Raw genomic sequence first — 18,638 nt, forward strand, 5'->3', positions numbered from 1 at the left:
TCCTTTCTTAGCTAAGAAAGAAAAACTAAAGTAAGAAATCCAGCTTACATTGCCAGCTTTATAACGTCGCTTGGATGTACTACCAGTTTCTCTTCCTAGACTCAGTCACTTATTACAAATATTTAGGAAAAACAGCAAAGAAGTAGTATAAGAAATCCACAACTGCAGAATGCAAAGGAAGTATTCCCCAAGGCAGGAAACTCAGCTTCCAAGGCTCATCTGGTTCTGATGGTTTTCAGCTCCTAAGAGCTTTCCATTCTTCTTTTCTTTGATTTAGCTTTTGGAAGCTGCTGTGGGAGGTATTATATATTTGATGGAGGTTTTATCCCCAGATTGCCAACAAAAAAGGACAAGAGGTGAAAAGCAGAAAAAAACCAAAATCTCATGTAAACAGCCTCAGAAGATGTGTTTTAAAAAAGAAGAAACCTGCCAGTCACAAATTAAACCACACTGTATTTATTCTGAAGTAGAATTAAAATGCATGGCATCATTGACTACCTCTGCTAAGAAGTTAGCCAGCTTCTGTATAAAAAGACCTTCAGCTAAGGAAGCCTCTGCCTTGCCTGCATCTCATCCACGGAGTCTCTGTAACACAGGCTGGCTGTGGTCTCTTGTTTCAGATAACTGAAGGAGACAGAAGTCAAAGAAAGAAACATACTGAAAGGGGTTCACCACAAGAAAAGGTTTATATAACCTGAGATATAATTTATACATTTAGTTAAGAGGGATAAAGAGAGGAATGAAGGCATTCAACAAATGACTCATATATACATATTTATATATATGTATGAGAAAAAGCTTGCCACTTCACAATGCAATAATAAACAATTTACTCCCATTATATTATATTATACTGTCGGGACTGTCAAGCAAGTCCACAGATATTAATAAAATTATGTAATTGTTTAGACTGGAATGAAGCACAGCAATCGCTAAAACACTCTGCAGATGGGATCCAAGCTTATCAAATCTGCTCTTCCTCCTAAGCTTGCTGTTAGACACTCTGACCATGTGTCTAAAAGCAAACAGAACAGGCTTCTTATTTAACTTATTCTTAAAAACTGATACTATAAAGCCCAAGTAAAGCAAAAGGAGGAATACAGATCTACTCCCAAGTTGCTGGGCAGAGAGGGGGGGTAGAGATTGTCTCTATCTTTTCCAATTACTCAGGAATCACATAAACAGCTCTTAGTGGTTGTATACCACAACTTCAGTGTTGAAGAAACAGGGAGGCATCTTTGTGTAAACAATGAAACTGCAGCAGGCTATGTTCTGTACCTGCCCCATGGATATAGGAAAATAAAGTCAAATAAAAATAAGAGCATCTTTGATGGAAAGGGAAGAATTATGTTTAAATTAATACTTGAAATTTCAGTTGAAAAAACATGGTCAGGTAGAAGAACAAAGTGCATTTCTTCCCAGACTACAGAGAACCAAACAAACTACAGAACATGTGCTTCAGAGGCACCAGAACAGTAACTGCATGTCTCAGTCAGTCAATGACCAATGCAAACTTTACCCCAACATTACTTAGCAATAGCTTATTCAGCCTCCTCTTTGAATACAGAAAGCTCATCAGTAATCAATGGGTTAAATCCCCCTTCTCATCTTCCTCCTTTCCTCAGCTTCCCACGCAAGACCAAACCTCTTTCATAAATGAGAGCTGTCCTCCTACATAAGATTTATATTAATAAAATCACTTTCAAGGATAGCAGGCTCCATCTATTCCAGCACATTTAGCAGTGCCAGGGAATGTTCCCAGGAGAAGGAACCTCATTGTACACACTCTCACGGTGGGAGATGGTCCCTGGCAGTGCCTGGCCCCAAACCAAGAAGCGCTCTCCCAAGCCAATTGCTGTCCCAGCCCAGGGGTAAGCCCTGCCACCACCAGTTGGGATGTGACCAACCCATTTTGGAGTGTAATACATCCAACAGCTCTGGCCAGGGCTCCTCCATGCCAGCTGGCCCCACTGCCAGGGCAGCCACAGCTTTTTCCTTCACTGACAAACCCCAACAGGAGACCACCAGCATCACACAGGATGAGCTAGCCTTGGATCTCCAACTGTTTCACGTATCTCTAACAGTGTAATGCACAGCCACTGCAAAGTTGAACCAGCTACAACGGTACATGGTTCTCACAAGTTAACTTCCCGCCTGTCTATGGACACATACCGCTGTTGCTGTTTCCAGCAGAGACAATGCACTTTAACACTGTCGAGTGATCTCCCGTGGTCTAGGTGAAATTATCTGTAATCATCTTGGTAGTATTAAAACCCAATGAGTTTAACTCCAGGAAATGTGTTCTATTTCTGTTAGTATAAAATTCTAAATTACATAAAAGTAATCTGTTGTTTAAAAGGGACTTCATGAATGCAGAACATAGGCTGTAAGCACGGCTGCCTTCCACAGCTGCACCGAGCAGGTGAACCCTCAGTTTCAGCAGAGGCATTCAGAAATGCCTAGATCATAACTATTTAAAATGACAAATCAAGCTCCTTTCTGTACCCTCCTGCACTCAGAACACTTTGCTGTACACAGGAAAGGTCACACATGCCTTTAAATGTGCTGCTGGGCTTGAGTCTATTGTTTCAACAAAATACAAACATTAAGAGACCAAGACAAGTGATCTGAGGGTGTCACTGTCCTCACCAGCCAATGCTACTGTATTCTGATACAGTAGGTGAAGGTTGTAAACTCAGGCCACGGGACAAGCACTGGGGCGTTGCGGGCTGTGACAGATGAGATGTAAAAGTTGAAGGTACTATCACCAAGCCTCACCATCACTTCCCAAAGCTGTCGTTCAGCCCTTCTGCTGGAGGAAGCAAAAACAACGAGACGTGTGCCTCAGCTGAGGCACCAGTATCTCAACCTGTCCCCATGAATTCCAGCAGAGCTCCCTTTCTCCTGGGCTGCAGTGCAGGCAGGGCCTGATGTAGCTCATTACAAGGAGGGCTGGGTATCTCCGGCTGAACTCGCCCTCTGCAATTAGAGTGGGTGATGAAGTGTCTCTCAAGACAGAGAGGGCAATTAATTACCAGAATCTACTTAAAACCAAACATTTTGGTTTAAAGTATCACACCAAACGTGTACTAACACCTTTTCTTCGACACTATGCAGTGTAAAAGGCAGCACTATACTATCTATTTTTGGATCAGAATGCTCAACCAATACAAGTGGAATAGAAGAACATCAAGATAATTTGAAAAATATGATCTAAAAATCGGACTCAGAGTGAAATGGAGTTTTCATCTTCCAGATGACGGGTGTAACACGAAGTGACTTAACTCATCTGATGAGATGGATTACAGCTGGCCCTTATCTCTTGGCTGGCTTAGCAACATGAAAGGAAAAGAAAAACAATGCATTAATTGATGGTGGAGACGGTTTTTCTTCCTAATGGTTTCCAGCCAGAATTTTTGAGCTTGAGCCATTTCCCAAATAATGGCTAGCATTTGTGTACACATTACTTTCTTTCATGTGACAAGGAAATGTAATTTTTCTTTGAAAACGTATTCATTAAAGAAGCAAACCCCTTCCACCTCCCCAGAAACCTTTGCACCCCATTCATAAGTGTGACACAGTATAATCGCTTTAGAAGTCTGGAGGAACCACAGATCCTTTGAAAACTCTCGCAGCAGAGACACAGTCTTGTGCCTGCTCTCCAGTGCCCTCTCTTAGATCAGGTCTACACAGTATTTTAAGGTTATTTGCAATGCAACAACCATCTGGGATCTCAATCAGGTTGAGAGTTATTCTAGGAAACACCAGAAAATCAAAGAAACTAATGATTATCACAAATAATTGAAAGAAGCAGGCATCATTAATACAGTCATAATATTACATGGGTTGATTACACGCTCAGAAGTCACTTGAAAGTGTTTATTTTCTCTGATAGGGGCTTTTCAGCTCACTCTCAGAGAGCTCTTTCAAGAAAAGCAAATGCACAAAGGGAGCTGCAAATGACTGCACAGTACTTCTTCCCAGCCTCCGTGCTCAGGGAGATATGAGCTGCGGGAATGACAATGGACGAAATTGAGTATGGGGAGGTGAGCATCAATGCACGCTGGCTGAGACACCTGACATCCTCCTATTTACTGCTACTAACATGCAGATCGTCAGAAGACACTCAGCTGCATGCAGGCTCGGTGAAAGCCTCAGTGAAAGCCTCTAGGCACTACATGCTATGCCTATTAGAACCAGAAAACAAATACCTACCAAAAAGATTAAATCAAGATAGTGTGCCCTGTAAGTATGTGCCACACTGTGATGCCTTGGGTTAGACAAATGTATCTGCTTGAGCCTCATTTTTCTTGCCTTCCACTGAGATATGGCTCAGACCACAGAGGTCCAGCAGAGAGCACGGTATCTATCCGACACAGAGGCCTGAGCTAATGCCAGAACACAGACTGTTGAGCACAAGACCAGAAGAAATTAAGATTTTTCTCTGTTACAGCAGAAACTGCTCGGTCTCCCTCCCTGGGCTGCATCCGAAGAGAGGCTTAGTTAAAACAAATGGCAACTGCAGTAGAGTTCACCACCTGAGACTAAAGCCAGATTTCAGTTTTACAAGGAATCAGATCCATTATGAACATGCAGGCATATGCAATTAATTGAAACCCACCCTAGAAACAGGAAGCTAAAAGATGCTACATCATGGGAACATTCCCAGCAGTGCTGCCATGAGAAACACTGCCTATCTGACTAGACAGATCAGGATGCTGAATGCCTGCTACATAAAGCAAAGACAGGCCTGATGCTACACATCAAGCCCTATTATTTTATTTATAAACATAATAGTGAGATGTGTGCTAGCTCTGAGTGGCAAGGTACACCTTCCTACTCTCTCCCTTGCTGACGTATCAATGGCAAGCTGGTACTGCAAATTTCAGTGATCAGCAATAATCATCATATAAGGTTTGAGGCAACACATAAGAAGAAGAAACCAAGCAGCCTCCAAACGCTTCCATCAAAAAATGGGGATCAAAAGACTCCAGTCCTCTGCTGAGGTGGATCCCACAGGACACTCTAAGTTGGGAAGGCCTTGGAGAGTGCCATATTTTCCAGGTGATGGCAAGGTATCTCAGAAGCACACTTATTCCTGTCAGCAGCTCTCTGAAATATTTAAAAGTTCGTTTTCTAGAGTAATAAATATATTTCATAACCATCCCAAGGGTGTGTTTCCTCTTCACTGAAGCTACTGTACTTGGCAAGGAAGCGGTGTGACATTTTTTCCCCAAAGGCTATGGAGCGATAAATAGCAGCTAAAATGAATTTTTCTGTTAGACTTAAAGCCTCTGCAGAGCAGGCTTTGGAAAGCAAGGTTGGGATTAAAAAGTCCAAAATCTAAAAATCCTAAAAAAGTAAATGTTCGAGTATCTGAAACAGAGCCACAACTGATTCACAGAGAATAAACTATTTTGAATCAAACTCCCCCACGCCCCTTGTGTATGAAAAAACTGCGGGATCAGAGACATCCTCTTACTGCCTTTCACACAATAAGCTTCCCTCTGAAGACGCACCATAAACTAAAATGCAATCTCATTAAAATATTAAGATACTTCATTGATACTGAGTTGTAGTCAGACATTGGAAGACCCAGTTCAAATCATTCTACCCTGTTTCTACATGCTTGTTCTTGAATGAGCTCACTTGAGATACACATCCAAAGAGCAACAGTAAAATTACTGGTCTGAGGGGTTCGCCATTTTGCAAATCCAGGAATTACAAGCTAGCCCTCAACATCTTGAAGTTTAGGTCACCAAATTATGAAGGTTTAAAAAAACCCGAAACAACAACTGGGTTATTTCTCTTGTGGTTTTGAACTGTCAGCTACACACTTGAGTCACGTTTGCAAAAGTTTTAGCATAAAAATAATTCTCTTTTGGTTTTAATGGAAACAGATGCAATCTCACCGTTTGCCCGGCTGGCCAGGTGTTTATAAAAACATTCCAGAACTTCACAGTTAACTCTTCTCAACAGCTTCATGTGGAATTTAACTACATTCAAAACCTGCATTGACCCGTGACAATGTTATTGAAATGGCACTATTTATGTCTCTCAAGTTCCTGTGAAAAAAGCCTGACCTATATGTGCTCTGAGCCACATTATGGTCACTCAGACTAAACTTAGCGCTTGATCTGGGAGTATCACATTTTCTTAAGAGACTGAGGCCCTGGCTCCAAACTGTAGATGCTCGGCAGTCATTCCAAAGAGTGACAGCAATCTGTAACAGCACCCAAGGTGAGGAAAACTGTGGGATTTACTTCCAGGTTTGAAGCTGAGGATCAGGACTATAGACCAATATGGAAATTAATCTTTTTGATCCCCTCTGAGTGCAATAACACAATGGGTAAGCAATGGTTGATTACAATGGAAAAAAACATTTTAGCAAAGGCTTTACTTTATATATAATCATTTTTAAGCACACACAACATATTTGTAAGAAACAAAATCTTCAGCTTTGACTACAGTGGTCACCAATACCCTGAGCTGCAAATGGAGAATCAGACAGTTGGGAAAAGAAAATTACTTTTTAAAAAACCCCACATCAGCTAAGCAGCTCATTACATCATTATACACTGAGTAACAAACACCAACACGTTTTTGTTCTTACTTGAGCAATATTAGAGCAAAAAGTCAGTGCCCCTAATATCCATTTCGATTCATTCCACGGGCATCCCTTTCACTCCTAGAGAAACTCATCAATGATGAAAATAACTGAAGTCAAATGTTTGCTATTTTCTACCCTGTACCACGCTGAAACACATTTTTCACAGGTGACTGCATAATGCAGGGGAGCAGTTAATCAGATATGGAGCATTCCACCACTTGGTCACTGGTTCCAGTCCAGACCCCAAAACACCAAAAAGCCCAAAGTTTCCATCAGCTGTATTTATTAAACTCCCTGATAACAACCGTTTGCACAATTTCCCTGTGCAAAATTCAGCATTAAAATAAAACCTTAGCCAAAATTACTAACTTTTCAGTCCGGACAAGGTTATTCACATGCCTAAAGTCTCCTGTCTTGGAGAATGAAGACCAAGACACATTTCTTCACAAATGGCTATGATTTTATACCAGAAGCTGCTGAACTTCAACAGCATTCAAACCATGGCTCTGGGTTGCATCCTACTACCAGTCACAACCTACACTTTCACATGATACACAGCATGAAGGTCTAATGCACACAACCAACAACAGACTGCATTCACCTACAGTCAGTCTTACACGTTCAGTCCTATAGACTCCATTCTGTGGGAAGTCCTCATAACCTTAACACCAACACAAAATATAAGGCTGCTACTGACCTGCTCTCCGGAGGCTCCCCTTGGCTGCTGGCTGACCAAGTTCCTGGCTCCCCTTCCCATGTCTGCCTTCAGCAGTACGGTAGTGCCAATGGTTCCTAGCAATTCCATGCAGAGCCCATCCACAAATGAACATTCCTCAGTGCTGGGTCATCTTATACAAAGCACGGAATGGGAAATACACTTCAGTCACAGTTTGGTAATTGTCAGAGCTGTGAAGAGCACCTGGAACACACCCAGGTAAGTAGTAGAGCCCATAAATCTTTGTCAGTGCTCTGCTTATAAGAGGCAGGGGAAGTCTTATTCTCTAGCAGGGCTCCCATTACCCTCAGAAGCAAATGGAGGTTACCACATACAGAAAACACCTAACACTTGACACTGAATACCTGTGTAACTGCCTAGCATTTGCAAGTCAAGCAACTTCAGAAATTGTGCCTGAGCAATGGTATCCCACAGAACCGCCATGCACCATGCTTGCAGACACAACCAGAGGCAGCATTCCCATGCACAACCTCAGTATTACCTGGCAGCTCGTCTTTTGTTTGCTTGCTTGTTTGTTTTTCCAGGAGCTCAGAATGACTAACTCAGCACTCCCTGTTTGCAGTCAGTCTTATAACAGGGCTTGGAAGCATGAACTGCCCATTTAGGCCAATTTTTTTTTACCTGGGAATTCAAGGCAACATTTACATGCCCTAAATATGAATTCCTTTATTCCTACTTTAAGCATAATTAGGTAAGCGAGCAAAGCTACAGACACGTATTTCAGCCAAGCAGCCATTAACTACTGGGAGCAGCAGCATTAGCAGCTGGGAGTTTATTTTAGGGAACAATGCTAAAACCTCTCTCCTGATCCATGAACAATCCCATTGGAGAGCACATATAAAACCAGAGAGAAATTAATATTAATTGGGAAATCACAATGAGACAAAAAAGATGTGACATCAAGAAGCAAAAATTTTAACCAGAAGATAAACTTACTGAATATGAGAAGAAAGAAAGAGGGAAGCAGAAAGCTGCACCTAGAAATCTTTATAAAGGACCAGAGGCATTTTGAACAGTTGCATTTTAATGAAGTTAGAAATAATTGGATGAAACTCTATGACCTGTGTGATACAAGGGAGCAGACTGGAGGATCTAAGGTTGCTTTCCAGCTTTAAAATCTAAAACGCTGTGTACAGAAAAGGAAGAAGCTGGAGCGGCAGCAACACAGACAGAGCTATACAGAATTTCTTATTTCAGAAGGAGAAAACATACTGCCAAAAATAGTAAGAAAACATGTCTGATATATGCATATACCTGCTCTGTTCTCCACTACCCTCATCAGTACTTAGGAATTTACCATATACGCTGGGAAGAAAAAAACAACCAACCAACAAAATAGAATACACTGGATACCAAGAGAATGTCTTCAGGGGTGCCAACAAACTTACACCACGTGAAACAGGAAAATTCTCAGCCATGGTGTGTATTCAGCCCTATCCAGACAGCCGACAGCAAAGGCACAGCCCCCACCATCTGCTTGGGCCTACACAGGCACGTTCCTCAGCAGCCTCAGCCTCACTGTGCTGGGCAGAGGGTGTGCAAGAGCCAGGCACCACCAATGGAAAGGCTGGACCAAGACAGAGTTGTTCCAGCTGCTCACAGCTGCTGCACTCTGCCCTGTGCTCCAGTGACAGCTGGCACAAGTTGGGCATCCTGTGCTTCCCAAAACAAAAGCCACATACTTGCATCTTTCAGGTAACTTGCCAGTAACAGCTCAATTGCTTCCTCAGAGAGAACTGCAGGGAGAGTTACCTATCAAAGTAAATGGAATGCTTTTAAGGCTTGGGGTGGGGGAGAGAGAGGAGGGGAAACCCGCACCTTTCCTAGTTCCCTAGCCTTCAGCACAAGGACTGTACTTAGAAACAGAGATCTCAAATTAAAACTTTGGTGTCACTGGAGGTTTTAAAGTGATCACTCTCTTCTTCTTCCCAGGTCATGCACCATTACCACCACACACCAGCTCTCCAGAAAGGAAAGCAGTAATTTCTGAATCGCTGACATAAACTAAAGCAAAATGTAAGGAGGAAGATAAAGATCAATATTTCTAACAAAATCACGGCCAGCTTCACAGTAACAGTAGCAACTGCCTCTGCTGTGTGACATCAAGCAGAGAGGAGCACTGGACACTCCAGCTGCAGAGCTGCTATTCCTGGTTGGAATGTGTGAGCCATGAAAAACACAGCCTGACATTCAATTTAAAGGGTTGGCACTTTGGCATCTGGAGACAGGGAAAATTGTTCATAGATGATGCATATTTCAGCTAGAAGTCATTAAATGGCCTTGAGTAAGGAATGCTATTTTCAAAGAGCCAGTATTCAGATTTTTGTGTCATTTTTAGCACTCCTTTACCCAACAGAATTTCCCCAAAAGTCTTTTAGTTTTGGTTTGGATTTTTTACAATCTTACATTTAATTTCTACAATACGGCAGCCAAGAAATCACATTGGCCAAAACACCCTATTTTGAAAATAAACCAGTAATTGTTAAAATAAGAAACTATATGCACAGACACATAAAGTTCTCTGAACCTGAAGTAATCCATTATAGGAAAGAAATACTTCACCAGATAATTAAACTTCTTACTCTGTGCTAGTAAAAAGAGACTCAGTAAGAATCCAAATCCAGACTGTTACTTGGAGAGACGTTCTCAAATACCTAGTTCTGTGGAAAATTTACATGCTTATTACACTTACAAAGGCTTGTGATTCCCTTAAAGACTTGAAATGTTAAATTATTTCTCCCACTGGCTCTAGTTTCTATTATTTTTGAGTGCAGCAAGAGAACAAACAGGTGACTTTGCTCCCTGCTCCAGCCGTGTGACACCATTACACTGACCAAAATTAATAAACAACAAAAGATTTAATGAGGAAGAAAGAACACAGGAACTGGCTTTAATTGGGATCACTCTGTTCTGCAGAACTGGAGGATGTCTATAATATAAGAAACTGCTTGAGAGGAAAGTACAGAGGAGTCAGGATCTGGCAGGCAAATGTGATACATATGTGGTGAGGCAGGCTGTCATCCATCTTTCTGGATGGAGATCTCTTTGTTGTTCTGCTGGGGCCATTTGTGGATGTCCAGCTTGCAGAGTTTGCAAGATGAAATTGGTGTGCACCGAAAAAAAATAGTTTATGCTCATAAAATCCAAAGAGATGGAGAGACCAGCCCTGCGAACTGGGATGTTCTTGGTTGTCAGGGTAACATGATCACCCCAGACAACACCAACGTCAGCAGGAATCTGCAGCACACACTGGGTACCCAAGCATACGAGTCTTCCCGTTTCCCTCTCATAATTAAACCACAGAGGGATGTAGGTAACTGTTGCTAAGGTGTGGCTCAGTGTTCTTCTGTAAGCTAGGAGTCCAAGAATCTGGCTGATGCTTTCAAAAGAGTCTTACTGGTGTTACCTATGCAACTTTCCAATATAAATAAAAAGAATCAACGGACAGCAGAAAAACCAAGCAGAACTATAAGGAACAATCCTTTTTTTAAATGAAGCAGCATCCAGCAAATGTACTCAGATCCGATAATACAACAAAATATTACTCCTATTTCCTTTTTCTTTATGGCTACACCCATGTAGCTTTGCTTTCACTGGATCAGATGCCCACTGTATACACGCTCCTGAGAAGTTAATGCACAGTTTTCCAAGTTTCAGAAACGTCAACATCTGCAGCCGAACCTCTGGATCAGTGCATTGCCTTCTCCATCAGACTTCACAGGTGCAAATACACAAAGATTCAGATACGCAGTAGAATAAATGACCAGATGAACAAGTTTTGCTTGTGTGCCTTACTAATGATCCCACAGAACAAATAAAGTGAAGTCATATGGCTGACCAAAGCAAACATGTGCAATTTTTAAGGAACTATTACTACTGAAAGTAGTCACAGTCTAACAGTTACTGATCCCACAGCATTATAGATGTGTGTTTAATCAATCACTTCTATTCCAGTCTGCTCACTTAGTGTTTTGGATAGACTCTCATGGTTTAATCTAGCAGGTAGCTAAACACCACACAGCCACTCGCTCCCTGCCCCTCAGTAGGATGATGGAAAGAACTGGGGAAAAAAAACAGGAAAATTCATGGTTTGAGACAGTGACAGTTTAATAGGGCAGAAATGGAAGGGAAATTATTATTATTTTAAAAAATAAAAATACAAAATAAGTGAGGCACAATACAACTGTTCACTGCCTGCCGACTGATGCCCAGCCAGTTGCTGAGCAGTGGCCTCTGGCCAGCTTTTCCCCCAGCTTCTCTACGCTGAGCACAATGTCTTATGGTGTGGGATATCCCTTGGGTCAGCTGGGGTCAGCTGTCCTGGCTGTGTCCCCTTGAACTCCTTGTGCAGACCCAGCCACCTCGCTGGTTCAACAGTGTGAGCAGCAGAAAGGCCCTTGACTCTGCAAGCATTGCTCAGCAGTAGCTAAAACATTCCTGTGTTTTCAGCATTATCCACAGCATTGTACCAGCTTCTAGGAAGAAAATTAACTCTAACCCAGCCAAAACCAGGGCACTCTAAAAACATTTTCAGAAAGCTATCCAGCTGAAAAGAATTCCTATGGAGTAGAAAACATTTCATATTCTGAATTTTTAATATTAAAGTTGATGAAAACAGCCTCATGGTTTTCTAATCTTACTCTGTGCCACTGTTGTTTTTTTGTTTGAAGAATACTTTCCTAAAAAATACTGTATTTAAACCACTTTGTTTGAATCCCTCTAGAGGCTAGACCAGCTCTTTAGCACTATGCGGTGATTAAAGACATTCAGTCACCAAATGGGATACACATTAGTGGTTGTGCAGGAGAAAGAAATAATATGATTAAAAAAAAAAATTCAGATAAAACTAAGTATATTTTTTCATTGTTCTGATATTAGAGGAAAATTTATACTCAACAAGGATTAATGGGAGAGGGAGATTTACAAACAATAAATGGAGAAACATCCAAATTAAAAAGGTGGAAAACATTGCTCTTAATTTTCAGAGCAGCATTTCCCCAGCTGATGAAGATCCTGCTTCTTCCCTCTTGAAGCCAAAGAGACTTAACTGTGCTTGTCTTTTCCCTCTTTCCTCTCTTGGTAAGTCACAAGCTGCTGGGTTTGCATTTAGGGCTCATAGGTCACAAATGACAAATAAAAGGTCTTTCCACAATAATTTCACAGTCAATAAGCTACACCAGTGAACTTTCACCCTTTTACTTCAAACTGAGTTGGTGTTGCTAACATAAATATTTACTTTATATCAATAAACACACATATACCTTTCCACACACACACCTGTCTGACTATTATGTAGTTACACAGCTTGTATCACCCATGACTTTTCAACTTCAACTGCCTATCAGCAGTTGCAGGAAACCAAGGACATGAAATATCACCTAGCACTGAAGCTACCTAGCAAACAGCCCTACCCTCAGCTAGTATCTTGATCTGCAAGATAATTTACAGATTATCAACAATCTCAAGTTTATTTATCAACATGGGAGCAGCACTTCCGACATTTAGGCAGAGAACACCTCTAGTTCTGCTGGTGCCATGTGCATCCTTCCCTGAAGCGGATCAGTGGGTCCCCCTCTCCGAGCCACATACCCCCCAGCTGCTGTGGAAGAAACCCCCTGGGTTTCATTAGCACTGCTGCAGAATTAAGCACAGAAGACTCATGACAGCCCCAAAACATCAACTGAGTTAACATATGAGTAAGGTAACATATACATATACATATACATAAAATATCATTCAGTTTGTGGTTTATATCAATCGTCATGTGCATTAAAGACAATAAAAAATAGTTTTCATATATCATTTGTGTGTTTTGTATTAAAAAGCCTTTTAAATCTCTTGCAAGTACTGCTCTACCCTGTGATCTAAAATACAAACAAAACTCAGGCAAGGCCAAGTGTCATTTTAAATTAAGTTTAAAATCTACATCCAACACCCCTCTGGTGTTGTTTAGGTGGTAACAGATTATAATCTTTTTTTAAACATCATATTGGTTTTAATTCCATTGGACTCACATCAGGCAGGAAAAGGAGTTCAACATCTTTCTTAGAGGAGCCATCACCTGGCACAAGGCAGGTGGTGATTACAGACACCGTGAACAAGAGTTCAAGATGCCCCTACAATCACATTAAAAGCAGAGCTGGATCTCAAGAGCACTCTGGATTTCTGGCTGCCCTTATGACTTCCTATCTCAGGTAAAAGTTGAACTTTGTCTCCATGCTTGGCTACACAAAATGACATTACTCCAAGGTTTTAGGAATTAGAAAATACTAAGACACAACAGTTCTTCACACAGAAAAGAAAAGGGGGTAGGAGAGGTGAGTAGGTGGGTGTGAGAGTCAAAATCTAATGAAATTCATTCCTTAACTGGTACTTTTGAAGCTGTATCTTTTTCCTTTATTTTCCATGGCTGGACAACATTTGTGGAAGTTGAAGTTTACCTGCAGGATGTATACATGTAGGTAACTAGCTTACAAAATGACATAGGTGATCTCAGTACTCATTTGTGAGCAATGCCTGTTGTTTCTTCCTGAAATCCTAGATATTTACTGAATTCTCAAATAAGAATGCATAAGTTGTACCAGAAATCCACTGAAGTCAGAGGACTGTAAGTAAGACGTACCTTGAAGGAATCAGATGGTTATGAAGCTTATACACAGAGTCAGTGATACAATGATTTTTGTGACTCTCAGCATAAAATTCCCTGGCTTCAGGTGACAGATTTAACCTCAGTAACCTAATGCAAAATGACATCTATTCATAACTCAGAAGAAAAGAGTACGTTTGATAAGCTTGCACAGACACAACTCAGGCCAGGATTACACTAAATATACGTAATATTGCTTTAAAAAGTCTCTACCATCAAATCTTGATTTGCATCAGTCTTCACTAACTGGCACACATCAATCCAGGCTCCTCTGTGCATTATAAGCAGCTGTCCTCAACTGCCAAATTTAATATGCTTTCCATTAAAAAAAATTACCAGTGGCACAAGTGGTGGCAGCGACCCTTCATATTCTTGCTACTAGCTGCAGAAAGGGACTAGCTAAAGAGCTGTAAGGAAAAAAATGGCTTTGGCCATTGTGATGGCTTGGGGTTGTAATTTTATTCCATAGCCTCCTCTTACCCACCAGATCTGTCTTTTTCTCTCCAATGGGGACTTCACACCTTCCTGGTTTTGCTGATTCTTGACTTCTCCTTTTCCTATTAAATCCTCAAGAGCTAAAAGTTAATTAACAACCATTTATCTCCATGACATCAGGGTTTTTTATGTATGCATTGAAGCACGTCTGTATGACACTCCAGGATCAAGGATGATCTCTGCCTCCCCCTTTCAAACACAAAAATAATCAATGCAAATACTTTAATAGTAATGCCATAGCCATTCATCATTCCTGATCTTATCTCTGCTTTGAAGTGAGGATACGTTAAATGACAGTACCGGCCCCCTCAGTAATTACATCCCTTTCATGGCAAGTTTTCTGGTATACAACAGCTGGTTTTATTATTATTAATGCTGCACATTGACTACAAAAAATCTGACCTGAATGGGATAAAACCAAACCAGCTGTTTCATCTCCTTTCATCTATCCACATCTCAAAGGGGGCTTTGTACACCATCGGTTTCCATCGAAGAGCTGAAAAATCACATGTCACAACAGGGGCCTTATGTATGTGGGTCATTTAATAACCGGCAATCCAGAGCCCCGCTGATGGAAATCTCTGCCCAGCCGATCCTCCCTGCTTAATCTCACCAGGCTGAACTGGCACGGGGGAAACAACTCACTCCACTTAATTTCTCCAGTGAATAAATAAACATGTTCAGTTGCAAGAAGCTGCCCTGAAATCCCGATGAGCAGTAGGGCTTGCAGGGAAGGGGTTTTAGTCCCTAAAAGTAGAAAAACAAAATCCACACACCAACGTAGATCCACTTAGATCCAGATTGCTTCTGCACACAACAGAGAAATCATTCTCTTTTTCCATGGCATAAAATGACTTCTCCCATCCCTCTCCTTCACAGCCCCCTTAGTTACCCTGGTTTTGCATACCAGTCACCAAAGGAGACACATCAGTACTGCCCACCAACTCCAGATGATAAAAGCTCGAAAACAGAACAATTTAATTACACATCTCTTTTAATTTAACTTGCAAGGAATAATTAGAGAGCAAAGAAGCCCACACAAAAATGCAAAAACACCCCACAGCCACTCTGTGGACTTCACCAAGGTCACCCATAGCTCCCATTTAATGATCCCAGATGTGATTACTGGTGAAGTCTGAAACCAGAACAATTCAATTTAACATGAAGACATTAAGTACAAACTTAGCTCACTAAGATACTGCAGTCGTTAATTAGTGCATCTTTGACTTGAGCTGACATTGCTAGTACCAGAAGATTACACATGTAAAGTATGTTTTAAGGTATTACTTAGCCATGGCTCCAACATGGCTGACTCTTTTCAGGCTTCCTCTCAAACACCAGTAATTACATTTTAAAAAAAGCCATTCAAACACAACACTTCTTGTTGCCTGAAGAAAAAGAAAAATTAATCATTCAAATAGATGTTTATTTCCAACAGCAATAACTATTAAAATAAGATACAAAGATCACACACGAGCACTATAATACACAGCGCTGTATTCCTTGTATTTTAAGTTGTCACTGTAATAGCTAACAATATGGTACCTCATATGTTCCTTTGGCGAGTTAAGGAATCAGTCAACTTTATAACGAAGCACAGCTGTTAACTGAACATGCTCAGTGTACCAATATTTACACCCTACAAAGAGGCCAACCCTGACTTGGAGCAGTTGGGACTACACCAAGACCCCAACAGCCCACCTGATCTGGGGCTGCCCAGAAGAAATCCAGGCATTGGAAAAAGCCAGAGCACAGCATCCCTGGGCAGTGCTCTGCTCCCACACCAGCTCCAGCAGGACCAGTGAGATTTCGATGGCATTTCACCAGCAGGAGCCTCTGGAGCAGGTGAGTGCAACAAAGCGCAGCTGCAGTGAGGTGTCTTTAATCCGAAAGCACCCTGGCTCAGGGTCGGTAACCCCCAGAACAAGGTGAGAGTGAAGAGCCTGGAGGGAAACGGTGGGATACTGAAGCACAAACACCTAGAAGAAGGCAAGGAATTACCCTAAAGAGCAAATCCCAACTCAAAAGTCCTCTCTCCTCTTGAGCCAAAGACACACAACAAAGGGAACTGCGCCAGTGCTGCAACGCAGCATTTCACTTTGCACAGAAAAGAACAAAGCCTAGTCAAAAATATTCCTGTAAAACTTTTGTTGTGCTGCTCCAAGCCTCAATGCCATGGCTGCTCCGAGTTTTACTCACATCCGAAGGCAGGATTTCCTTCCCTCCTTCCTACACCAAAAGCAAAAGCTAACCTCAGAGTAACAATGGGACGCGCTCATCTGTAAATGAAGAAATTGCATTCACACCATGACAGAACCACATGCCTTCATTAATTAGCATTATCTATACAAAATGCTACTTCAGTAGCAAGTTGGCTTCCTACAACTGGCCTTAATCCAAGAGGCCTGCCACGGAGCAATGCAGAACACACCGCCTGAGATCTCCCCATTTCAGGGCTGAAACTAGCAGCAGCGCTGCTCAGACTTTGGGTGGTATCAGCATCAAGAGTGTCCTTAATGGGACCAAGTTGGAGCACAACAACGTTCTGACTTTTAATTAACATATTTAATGTGCAAGTTATTGTGCAATTATCAGTTGCAGCACTTCTACACAGTCTCTCATCTCAAGTTCAGTGTTAATGGTTCAAGTGATAATTACAAAAAATAACTGTTTTGAAGAAATTATATAATAAACATTATGGAACAACTTCTTTGGGATACTTCTAATGCACTACAAAGATTAATCCCCAAGTAGGGAAAAAATAAAACAAAGCAAAGCACTTGCACAGCCCCATTGGAGTAATTCCTTGGCAGCAACCATTCTTTGCAGAACTAAGGATTTAGTGTTACAACTTGTGGAGTTCTACTAAAGCCTTGGAGACAGCAGAAACTCTCTGAAATACATGTTGTTATAAAAATTTCAATACTATACCTAAAAAGAATGAATAAAAAACTAGTTATGAGCAGCAGATTTGAAATCAATCTGAACTAACCATAAATTTACATCTGACTGCTCAAAAATCCCTTGGCTTCAGCATTATGTGAATAATAAAGTGTGTGATAAACTGCAACCGTATCAGAATACAGAATTAGAAACAAAAACATTTTAAAGTATCATGAAGAGATGTTAAAGTTTTGATGATGGATATAAAGGTAACGGTATAAACAATTTCCAACTTGGCAGAACAACTCAACTCATGCTCTTACGGCATTAAACACCTGGAAGCAGATCTGCACATACCTGTATTGCCACGTAACAAAAATGAAAAGAAATTACAATTTCTAACATCCAATATTTCCACTAGCTAGTTTTATCTCACATACTGTGTAACATGTGAAGGCATCAAGGATGAAATACATGGTCCCTTTTCTGAAGGCAGTAGTACCATTCAAGAGTTACATTTTTATGGCTTTAATACAGTTTTAAAGGGGCATATAATCCAACTCACAACATGCATGTATTTCCCTCCCTAACCTTCTCAAATCCAAGCTACAGCCACAGGAAATGGGGATTAAAGATCAAGGCAGGCTCCAGCATGTGCTGCAAACAAGTGGGCAGAGAAAATGAGGGAAGCCAGACTCCAGCCCTAAGGGTGATCTGTGACAATGTGACACTGCCAGTTTCTTCTGCAGCCCTCTATGCAAATGTAATGAGTACGGGCAGCAAGTTGAGGGAGGTGATTCTTCCCCTCTACTCCACTCACATGAGACCCTACCTGCAGTCCTGCATCCAGTTCTGCAGCCCTGACGCAAGAGGGACATGGACCTGCTCCAGCAAGTCTAGAGGAGGCCATGAACATGACTGGGGACTGAAGCACCTCTCGGATGAAGACAGGCTGAGGGGTTGTTTAGCCTGGAGGTGATAAGGTGCTGGGGGAGATCTTATAAGAGTCTTCCAATACCTAAAGGGGGGATACAAGAAATCTGAAGAAGCACTTTTTACAAGGGCAAATGCAGTCAGGGGGTAATGGCTTTAAACTGACAGAGGGTAAATTTAGATTAGACATTATGAAGAAATTCTTTACTGTGAGGGTTGTGAGGCCCTGGCACAGGTTGCCCACAGAAGCTGTGGCAGTGTTTAAGGCCAGGTTGAATGGGGCTTGGAGCAACCTGGTCTAGTGGAAGGTGTCCCTCCCAGTACAGGGGGGGGTG

General features: G+C 41.5%; 1 protein-coding gene across 4 annotated transcripts in view; it reads right to left on the reverse strand.

Moving 5' to 3' along the window:
- Positions 1-18,638, reverse strand: part of DIP2C (disco interacting protein 2 homolog C) — a 319,660-nt gene that overhangs the window by 217,456 nt on the left and 83,566 nt on the right. The gene's annotated exons all lie outside the window — the stretch shown is intronic.

This window comes from Neopsephotus bourkii, unplaced genomic scaffold (genome assembly GCF_033783945.1).
Source record: "Neopsephotus bourkii isolate Nb327-2 ecotype Australia unplaced genomic scaffold, CSIRO-AGI_Nbou_v1 NB_53, whole genome shotgun sequence".
NCBI lineage: Eukaryota > Metazoa > Chordata > Aves > Psittaciformes > Psittacidae > Neopsephotus > Neopsephotus bourkii.